At 42.6% G+C, this 11542-nt stretch overlaps 1 pseudogene; it reads left to right on the forward strand.

The window, feature by feature from the left end:
* Positions 1-9214: 9214 nt before the first annotated feature.
* On the forward strand, positions 9215-11079 carry LOC142047357 (E3 SUMO-protein ligase ZBED1-like; annotated as a pseudogene).
* Positions 11080-11542: the final 463 nt, after the last annotated feature.

The following is an 11542-nucleotide window of genomic DNA, read 5'->3' on the forward strand; positions in this document are numbered from 1 at the left end:
GTCTTTGTTCCTTGGGTGTTTCCAGAAGTCTCCGTGTGTGGATAGTGAAGAATCCCAGATAAAGTCACTCCTTGCCTTATACAGCTTTTGCATATGGCGGGGACCCTTTGTTCCCAAAGCTTGGTTCCCAGACCAGTCTGTAGAAAAATACTGACATCCCAAGATGGAATCTAGAGACATGTGGTTCTTATCACATTAGCAGCCATTACCAGGGCTGCCTGAAGGGGGGACGGGACAAGTGGGGCAATTTGCCCCAGGCCTTGGGCCCCACAGGCGCCCCCATGAGAATGTAGTATTCTATAGTATTGCAACTTTTTTTTTTATGGAAAGGACCCCCGAAATTGCTTTGCCCCAGGCCCCCTGAATCCTCTGGGTGGCCTTGGCCATTCCTTAGAGGCTGTCTGTAGCATTCTCAGGAAGGCTCATCAGGTGGGAGATAAGCTCCTCCTAAGGCCTATTGTTTTTTCCTAATGGCCCATTGCCCATAGGCCCTGCATAGGCCCTTCCCCATCCACTACCTAGAATGAAAGCATCTTGTCTAGTGGGTGTTACCCAGCTGTAACTACATTTAAAATACAGTTACATAGTCAACATTCATAACTTCAGACACAAAAATGATACATGCATACAAAACGGAAAATCATTTTCAGCAAATCATATCTTTTTCAATGACACCTCACATGACTCATCTTGCATCAAAATACATCATAATTGTGCCATACTCATATCATATCATAATAGTATCACTGTGAAGAATATGGGGTACAGTGTCACAGTGGGACAAGGGTGTATGATCATTGCAGTGACCCTAGAGGGCAGATCTGACTGCCTCTAGCTGCCTGCGCACAGATAATAACTGGACACTCTGTATCCTGGCAACTGATGGCCAGGGCTCCTCTGCAAAAGCCAGCCAGCTGAGAGTTGGAGAAAAGAAAAAGGTTAAAGACCAGGTGACCTGTTTGTCTGGGAAAGAGACAAAGGATGGAGGAAGGGTAACAGGGCATGACTGAGGGTGGGCTGCTGAAGGCTAGTCAGTCTTTTCGTTTGGGACTCAAGGGAGAGAGCCTAGGGCTCTGGATCCCCCTTCAAGATGGGCTTTGCTGAATGTTCCTACTTTCTGTGCTAACAAGAACTGGTCTAGCTATGTTCCAGATGACTAATATATCCTTCTGGTTTATAACACTGGTTCTCTGCTGACTATGAAATTGGAGGTTTATGGTTCCTATGGCCTGGGACACATAAGTCTTCTCCAGGTGTCCTATTCAAATAGACTCACAGTGAGAAGCTCATGGCATGAAAAAAGGGTGCTGACTGCTCTGAGGTCAGACCCTCAAGGTACTGAAGCCAAAGAGGTTTGCTGTAATGAGAGTGTGCCCTGAGGGGAGATACACTACAGGAGGAGCCTGTCTGAACTTCATTTAGAGCTGTTCCAGAGCACCGAGCCTGTGCACCTGTGACATAGACACACACTGGTAACTGACCACCCAGCTATAACAAGGACAGCAGTCTAAATGCCAGGAAGTTTTTGTTGTTGTATCTCAGATCAGTTCTTGACTACATAATACAATTAGATCATAATTACCATTTCCTATATGGAAGAGTGAAACTGGTGTTTTTCCTCTTGCTACATTAAAATGTCATTATATTCTATGAAAGTGCTCTGTCAAAACACTAGGAGAATCGGTTTGAAAACCTGTTATTTCTGCAAAACTGATTAAGATACAATGGTTTTTGTTCTTGCTGCTGATATCCTGCCCCTCCCCTGATGTTATGACTTTCCTACAAACAGGAAAACAGATAAAAATGATAAAGCATATGTCTTATATGCTTTATTTATATATATTTAAAAGGAAGCTTACCCTTACCATTGATCATGCACAGCTTCTGTAGCATTAAAGATGTTAAGGTTTAGCCATTGTTAGCATTTTTTAAAAGTTTATTACAAAAACATGGGACGCAGCCAATGGCCCTTTCCAAGATTCCTGAAAATAAGAAGTTATCTCACATTTAAATTAGGCCTTAAGTTACAAGCAGAATAGAATCTATTGGCAGAAAAAATATCTGGATGGTAAGAAGGAACTTTCCAAAGACTTGATATAATTATTAATATACACAAAACACTGACTTGCAGTTTATCATGGATATAACTGACTGTGAGCAGCTGGTACTGACTGAAGAATTACTTTATGAAGGTTCCTAGACAAAGTGGGAAACTGGAGAGACTGTGGAGGAGAACTGAGGCACACACAGAATAACCAAAGAGGAGACTGGAGACTCAAATAAAAGTCAATGAGGAGAAGCCCAGATTAGCTGATAATACAATGAATGAGAAGAGTGGAAGTGGGCAGCTAGATAACTCCCACAATATCATTGCAGAAAAAACCAGGAGATGACCACAGCATCTAAGGACTTATCTGTACTGTAGTGTTACATTCAATTAACTTTAGTTTTTCCACATTCAAGTTTCTTGCGTGCACACACAATTATTTAAAAATAGAATTATTTGGCATTATGTCACGGTAATTAATCTTCTTTGGAAGAGAAGTAATTCTACTTTGCAGTGAGTTTGTATGGATGCATTCCTAACTATTCTGATTCTAGTAGTCCTCCCACTGCTATTCCATACTGCATTGCTTCAAACCTGAATTGTCTCCAGCTGAAGTACCTGAAGGCAAGGAACAAGAACCAGACATCCAGTAATGCTTTCACTACCTGTCCATACTATGAGCATCTGGACTGAATTTTTGCATCTGATGAAGTGGGTTTTAGCCCAAAAAAGCTTATGCCCAAATAAATTTGTTAGTCTCTAAGGTGCCACAAGGACTCCTTGTAGTTTTCTACAAAGCATCCCAGACACCATGACAACAAGTACATTAGAATCCATGTATTGGATCTGACCAGGAGGAGATTTTTCTGGGCAGCCATGAACTGTAGATTTGAAATTACCCGAAAGCCCCCTACATACAGCCATATTGAAAATAATGTGAAGGAAAGGTCTACCAACAACCAGTCAGAAAATGCCACAGAAGGGAACTCTACCATTAAGTCTTATGCACTGTGTTATAATACAGCTGTAAATCTCCCTTTTTAAACAATTTTTTTTCTGGGTACCAGCTCTCTTCTGACACCTGCTCAGTTTTTAACACTTCCCACCCAGTGTACTAAAAACGGTGTCTATGCTGGAGCCTTAGCATGGTATTATTTTCTAAAGTATCAAATCCCACCACCATCAGCCAGCCACATGTGCAGCCCCAGTCCACTGTGGCTCACCCTCACCCACTTCCCACTCAACATGTTGGCACTATGTGGGTTAAAAATCAGTCACATTCTATAGCAGGCATGTTTATTATAGCAGCAGTGTCAGAAACAGAAGAAGCAGTAGAAAAATGTATTTTAGGTTATAGCTATAGCAGTGCACTGAGATTTTAGGTACATCTAAAATAATACGGTAAATTGCCAAAATCAGGAGACAGAGGCATTCCAAAATGCATCTGACGAAGTGGGTATTCACCTACGAAAGCTCATGCTCCAAAACATCTGTTAGTCTATAAGGTGCCACAGGATTTTTTGCTGCTTTTACAGATTCAGACTAACACGGCTACCCCTCTGATACCCAAAATTCATAGAGATTGCAAATCATTTTTAGTTATCTCCTGAGCATTGTTAATTCTTTGTCTTCAAACCAATTACTGGGAACATTTGTTTATTTTTTAGTGCACTTTGTGCTAATCTAGAGGTGTTATAAAAGAGAATTGAAGGCAAAAGCAGTGCTCTATTTTGGCACACACATTGCCTGGCAATGCAGCTTTCTTGGGGCCACTTATTTAGCTAGTGATTCCTTTCCACTCTCACAAAGGCTGCAAGAGGATACCATCCTGGTAAATTGCAATATTGTATATCTTCAGGGTTTGCTTATTAACTTTGGTCTCCCTGGAGTTGGAGGAGAACAAACTAGAAAGACTTCCAGTGCACCGTGTACTGAAAAGTCTCTTTGCAAGCAGCCCTGTGTGACACTTTCATCATTACTGGAATCGGAGCTTCCTAAGTGCACGGATGCTCCAAAGATCAAGAACTCCTCAAATAAGTCATCTTTGGTACCATTTTATTTAGGGTTCCAGAAAAAAGCATACCGATCACCCATAAGTACGATCCCTAGTACCACTAGACATACTTACCCCTTAGGAACAGTACCCACATTCATCAATTCTGACCAGAATGTTCTCCTATTAGAATCTTTGTTTCATGGAAGAGCCCAAATTCCCTCTGCTAAGGGGTTTCAAGAGGGATTTTTTTGCTGGTACCAATATACCCTCTGGAACCAACTTACCCTCAAATCAAGACTCAGATGCTGGTCCTGACATGGTTGCCAGCCCCTCTGGGCTGATGATCCCAGCTACTGACACCAGTAGCTCCATTGCGCAACACAAGAAGGGACACTTCCTCAGAGTCCAAAGCTGCTGTCCAGGATGTCACCATCTTTCTGCCTTCCTCCCTCAACATATTTCCAGGGGACAAGTAGACAACGTATTTCCCCTTCAGTAGATAACTGACCATCGGTCTTGGAAGGAGCACTCATGGATTCTTGCCCCTTTCCCTTATGTACCACCACAATGGGCTTTTGGGAAACACTGGGCCCCTTATGGTGAGCCATTCTATAGGGTGCCCTCATATAAGACCACCCATCAGGACCAGCAGCCAATGATACCTAGAGACCCTCTTCCTCAAGAACAGCTTCCAGAAGAACAGGAGCTTGGAATAAAGGAGACCATCTAACAGAATTTTCTTTTTACCAGACGAGTATGATGCCGCAGTCAGATGGCTGAACAATCTAGCTATTGATATAAGCAGCAAAGAGTTCTGTGGCACCTTATAGACTAACAGACATATTGGAGCATGAGCTTTTGTGGGTGAATACCCACTTCATTGAATGCATCCACGAAAGCTCATGCTCCAATACGTCTGTTAGTCTATAATGTGCCACAGAACTCTTTGCTGCTTTTACAGATCCAGACTAACACAGCTACCCCTCTGATACTAGGTATTGATATGTAACACATACGAAACCTGAAGACCAGATGAGGCAGTTATGTCCGATAGTGAGGCAGTGTGGCCTCCCTCTGAGCTGGAGCTGGAGATACCACACTCTATGCCCGGATGGGCAGAATCAGGCCAGCTCACTCCTCCCACCAGAAATAGAGAGGCAAGACAGGAAGTATAAAAGGTGGAGCCTCCAGCTCAGTTGGAGCCCAGCCAGGGAAGGAGGCAGATGTACCCGCTTGCTGCAGGCCTCTGACTCTGCTGCCAAGTCAAGACCGCAGAAGAGCTGTTGAGACTGCTGCTAACAATCCACCTCAGTGAGCCAGCAGATACCCATGGAGCCGAGGTACCAAACAGTGGGTGGTTTCGTTGTTGCCTGAAGTCGGGTCAGCGTGTTTCGGGCAGATCCGTGCTGACTCAGTGGTGGAACACTCTGCCACTGTTAGGGCCCTAGGCTGGGACTTGGTGGAGTAGAGTGGGCCCAGGTCTTCCTACCCCATGCTGTGAACCGCTCCCCTAGGGTGGCAGTCTCCCCACCATGGGCCCAAAGACCTGCATTGTCCGCCATCTGCCAACACTAAGACGACAGGCTGCTTGCTTGCTCTGCCCCCGCCTTAGGGATCATAGACTGTTTGGTGCTCCACCCCACAGAGAGGACAGACCACAAGCCTCTGACTTGCTAATTGTCCCTATATTAGGCAGTGACCCTGGTGACATAGTGAGGTAGTATGGCGTCCCTCTGACCCAGAGGGAAAGGAGAACTGCCACTGCACTACATGTCTCGTCTGCCATCTTTCAGTTCAAGGCCTTTCAAGACCTCATGAAAAGGATAGCAGAGGCCTTGCAGATTCCATCAAAGGAAATACAAGATCCTCAGCACTCCCTGCTGGATATCTTACATATCTCCCCACAGGACGAGTCTTGCACACTGTCAGGGTTCCCTACCCACTCTGAACTCTAGGGTTCAGACGTGGGGACCCTTATGAAAGATCCCCTAAGCTTATTTCTACCAGCTTAGGTTAAAAACTCCCCAAGGCACAAATTCTCCCTTGTACCTTGGATTAGGTAACACTGCCACCACCAAGTGCTTAGACAAAACTCAGGGAAAGGACCACTTGGAGTTCCTACTTTCCCCTAATATTCCCCCAAGCCCTACACCCCCTTTCCTGGAGAGGCTTGAGAATAAACAAGATGCGCACAAACCAACCTTGAGTTTTTTTAGATCACTAAAAAAACCAATCAGATTTAAAAAACACAACTTGATTAGAAAGAGAAAAGTTAAAAGAAGCACCTCTGTGAAATTAGAATGGAAGGTAATCTCACAGGGCAGTCAGATTCAAAACACAGGATTTTCCACTGGGCAAAACTTTAAAGTTACAAAAAGAAAACCAGTAATACACCTCCCTCTCAGCACAGAGAAAACCACAAGCCAAAATAAAAGTAAGCTAATGCATTCCTTTTCTAGTACTTACTAATCCTAATGGAGTTGGATTGCTTGCTTTCTTGGTCTACGGGAAGCACACAGAACAGACAGACAAAGATAAAATAAAGCCTCCCCAGATTTGAAATGATCTTGTCCCCTTATTGATCCTTTTGGTCAGGTGCCAGTTAGGTTACCTGAGCTTCTTAACCCTTTAAAGGTAATAGGATTTTGTGCCTCTGGCCAGGAGGGATTTTATAGTACTGTATACAGGAAGGTTGTTACCCTTCCCTTTATATTTCTGACACACACTAATGATGTTCTATTGCCACCAGCCTGTATTGTACAGCAAGCGCTAGTAACCATACTACCACATGTAAATAGGCTGATAAGAAGTACTGTGATTGGCCAAGGGTTCAGAGTAACTTTTCTCCTGTCCCTAACTCCTTGGTTGTTGATGCTGTCAACAAGAGAAATAGACAATATCATTCTAGATCAGAGGTCGGCAACCTTTCAGAAGTGGTGTGCCAAGTCTTCATTTATTCACTCTAATTTAAGGTTTCATGTGCCAGTTATACATTTTAATGTTTTTAGAAGGTCTCTTTTTATAAGTCTATAATATATAACTAAACTATTGTTGTATGTAACGTAAATAAGGTTTTTAAAATATTTAAGAAGCTTCATCTAAAATTAAATTAAAATGCAGAGCTGCCTGGACGGATGGCCAGGACCCAGGCACTGTGAGTGCTGCTGAAAATCAGCTTGCGTGCCGCCTTTGGCACGCGTGCCATAGGTTGCCTACCCCTGTTCTAGATCAACCCTCTCCAACAAAGACCTTAAGTTTCTGGACTTGGTTGCTACAAAAGCTTGTCTTCAACTGCTCTACCATTCAGAGTAGCCAACTATCAGCCTTGATGGCAAAATATGAATTTACAAATTACACAAAATTTTCTTTTTTTTTGAACATATGCTTCAAGTCCAGAGGAAGCAGATTTAAGCTCTCATTGCAGAAGGCCAGATGATTGCAAAGGATTCTCTTCAGGCTGCTCCTGATGAGGTGAACACAGCTTTGCACTCTCTGGTAACTGCTGTAGTCATGCATCAAGCATCATATCTGCAATCCTCTGGCCTTTGCAATCCTCTGGCCTCACAAAACTCTATGGAGGACCAGGGTGGGGACATGGGCTGGAGGCTGCTCTCATGCACCCCACTCAGGACAATTGGAGGATCCATGGCTGCCCACAGTGGCCTGGGCTCCATGAGCAGCCCTTACCACAGCTCAGCTCTGGCTTCTAACCTGGCCAGGGGGCAGGGCCTCGGACAGAAGAGAAGAAACAGGGGGCAGGGCCATAATTCTGGCACCAGTGGGCCCCCCGCTTCTACACAGGTTCTGGCACTTCTGTGGGGGCTTCCCATGGGCCAGGCATTAATCCATGACTGGCTCTCACCCTTTTCACTGCCAGATCTCCCTGAAACTGACCGAAACACTGAGCAAGAGATCCACATTTCCTAAGAAGGAATCGTAATCTACAGTGATCTCTCAGTTGTCCACTTCTTTTAAGCAACCATTTTGGTTGCAGGTCACAAATCACTCTCTGCTCTGGATCATTTGCTGCATCTTTCATCCATCCTAGGGAGACTCTCCAATTTCCTGCGTTACTGAGAGCTCCTCGCCTTGGACAGATGAATCCTAGAGGTAGTTTCAACAGGCTATTCAATCCAGTTCACCTCCAGCCTTCCCTCCCACCCCACCACGCCATTCTTTTTACAGACCCTTCTCAATGGGGTGTCTTACGTCAGGAGATACAATCTCTCCTGCTTTTAGGGGCCATCAAACTTGTTCCACTTGACTTCATCGGAAAAGTGTTCTATTCCAAATACTTCCTGGTTCCCAAGAAAAGAAGAAGGTGGAGACCAATTCTGGATCTCAGGACTTTGAACACCTTTGTCCTCTAACAGTGATTCAGGATGGTAACCCTGGCAACAATAATTGCATTAATAGATTATGGGAATAAGCTTTATACAGCGTAAAATGGATTTATTTGGGGTTTAGACCCCATTAGGAGTAGAGCATCTGAGTGTTAAAGACAGGAATACTTCTGTAAGTTGCTTTCAGTTAAGTCTGCAGCTTTGGGGGCACATGTTTCAGACCCTGAGGCTGTAGTGGAACAGACTGGAGTGTCTGGCTCAGTAAGAAGGGGTGCTGAAGTCTCAAGCTGGCAGGGAAAGCAGAAGCAGAAGTAGTCTTGGCACCTCAGTTGTCAGTTCCCAAGTGGGTTTCTGTGATCCAACCCCTCACAGTGACCCAAGCATGCCTTGATGACATCTAGCAGAAGGCACAGTGGTATATAGAAGTACAGGGACCTCATAGGTTCACCAAAAGAGGTCATATAAGATTCCTTCTGAAAGCCTATGTTACATTGGTCATCATAATTGTTGTGATAGATTAGATTAGATGGCTATCTGTCTTGATGATCAATGTAAAATATATATATATAACGCTTCACATATTTTCCATGTATTAGATATGTAAAATGTTAACTGGTTAACCAATAAATGTTAGTGTTACCGGTAAAGCATGTAAATGCCTAATGTGCACATTAAAAACACCGCAGCAATACCATTTCATAATGTATGTGGAACTAGGTTCTGCATTGTTAGGAGTCAGCAACTGACATCACATTTTGGTAGTGATAAACCTTCAAACAACATAATGTAGGTTATCACGATTTTGGTAACTACTGTTCCATAGTGAAGATGGAGCAATCAAAAAAAAGTAATGCCTGTAATCATTTCACAAAAATAACAGAAGACACTGTTAAATGTAAACAGTAATACAGAGCTGAGGTATTATTAAGGGTAAACTCATAAATTGTTCACTCTCTGTAACGCTGATAGAGAGATATGCACAGTTGTTTGCCCCCCCCCCCCCCCCGGTATTAATACATACTCTGGGTTAATTAACAAACAGCACCGGAGCAATGCTGAACCATCTGAAGCTGAAACATCCCTCTGCGAAAGGAAAGGCAAAAATCAAACAATGCGGACAGCATTTGTTTCTGGCAATTCAAGAAAATACAACACACAACATGATGAAAAACTAATGGAGTTGTTGAGCACCTTGATCACTACAGATATGCTGTCTGTAAGTATTGTTGAGGGTACAAGTTTTCATGCATTGGTGAGTTTTGTAGAACCTGAATACCATGTGCCTATGAGACAGACTATAACCTCGCCACTAGAGAAGTGCTATGAAGACTGTGTGAAAGCAGTCTGGGAAAAATTGGAAAATGCCATTAAAGTAGCTTTCACCACTGATTGCTGGACATCATTAACTACAGAACGGTCCATGACTGTCACTTGCCATTATATTGAAAATTGGGAGCTTCTATCCGCAGTTCTACAAACTGAAAGTATGGTAGAACAACATACAGTGGAAAACCTTCCTGAAAAATTAAACTCTACAGTGGAAAGATGGGGTCTGGCAGGCCGTGTCTTGCTGTGCATACATGTAATGCAAACAACATTGTGCTCACCAACACCTCAAGGTATGTTACATGGGAATCTGTCAATGGTTTTGCCCATACTTTTCAGCTAGCCATAAATGATGGGTTTTCTTCAAGTAGTGTGGATTATGCTGTTGCAGCTGCAAGTAGACTACTTGCACACTTTCACCACAGCACTGTGGCTGCAAAAGTGCTCGAAAGAAAACAAACAAACACAGCTTCACCGACACTGTCTGATCCAGTCATGTAAAACATGCTGGAATTCGGTATATGACATTTTCAGTAGATTCAGTGAGCAAAAGTGGGCTGTAACAGCTGTGCTTTCAGATAGCTCAGTAACAAAACAATCTGATGCCCAAGCACTTCAATTGCAAGTTGAGCACTGGTAATTAATAGAGGACATCTTGCCGCTATTTTCCACTTTAAAATATGCTACAACTGCCAAGTCTGCTGAACAGTCAGTGTCAATTTCAAGTATTTATGCAATTTGCAACAGTCTTCTCGAAACTCACCTCAGAAGCAAAGCTCCTGTCAAAAATGGAAAAGTTACTGATTTCAAGGCTGCTGTTCATCACTCTCTAGATTATCGCATGAAACCCAATGATCCTGCCAAACCTGCGCTTATTGCCTCCTTGTTAGAACCACACCATAAACACATGCAGTTTCTTTCACCTGTTGTCCAGATCGCTGCTAAATCAAATCTTCTGCAACTTGCATCAATGTTAGAAATAGAAGAACCTCTGAGTGCTAGGGCTGAACCGAGAAGTGCTGAACTGGATGAGCTGACAGAGCCGGAAAAAATGTGTGAAAATGAGAAGAGTGCTGTAGTGATGCTTTTAGGTGAAGATTATACCAAATAGGAGAATCCAGTAAAAAATGAATTGGAAAATGACTTTAAGTATCCTTGTTCTTCAATGGAATACAGTCCATTGGAAAGGTGGAAGGCATTTTTCAGGGCTTGGAAAACTGGTAAAGAGTTTCCAGTGCATTCCAGGAACGTCTGTGCCTTCAGAATGTGTGTTTTTCAACATTGGCCTTACTGTTAATCAGCTGCGCATAAGACTGACACCAGAGCATGTAAACATGTTAATTTTTCTTAACAAAAATCAGCAGTAGAATTGAAATTTTAATCGGACTTTTTGTGGTTTTGGATGGCTCAGGGATATTATGTAAAAAGTTAAATAAAAAAAGTGGGTCTTACACATAAGACAGGCTGTTTTTGTTGTTAATAAGGGCACTTGACAAAGAAAATATATATGTGCGGTAGATTCATTGTGAACTTGTTAACTGTTAAACATTTAACTGATATAATTTTAATAAGGCTATCAAGCAATTAAAAAAGTAATGGTGATTAATCGTGTGATTAAAAAAATGAATTGTGATTAATCACACTGCTAAACAATAATAGAATACCATTTATTTAAATATTTTGGATGTTTTTCTACATTTTCAAATACATTGATTTCAATTACAACACAGAATACAAAGTGTACAGTGCTCGCTTTATATTTATTTTGGATTACAAATATTTGCACTGTAAAAATGATAAAAGAAATAATATTTTTCAATTCACCTCATA

This window comes from Chelonoidis abingdonii, chromosome 10, assembly GCF_003597395.2.
Source record: "Chelonoidis abingdonii isolate Lonesome George chromosome 10, CheloAbing_2.0, whole genome shotgun sequence".
Taxonomy (NCBI): domain Eukaryota; kingdom Metazoa; phylum Chordata; order Testudines; family Testudinidae; genus Chelonoidis; species Chelonoidis abingdonii.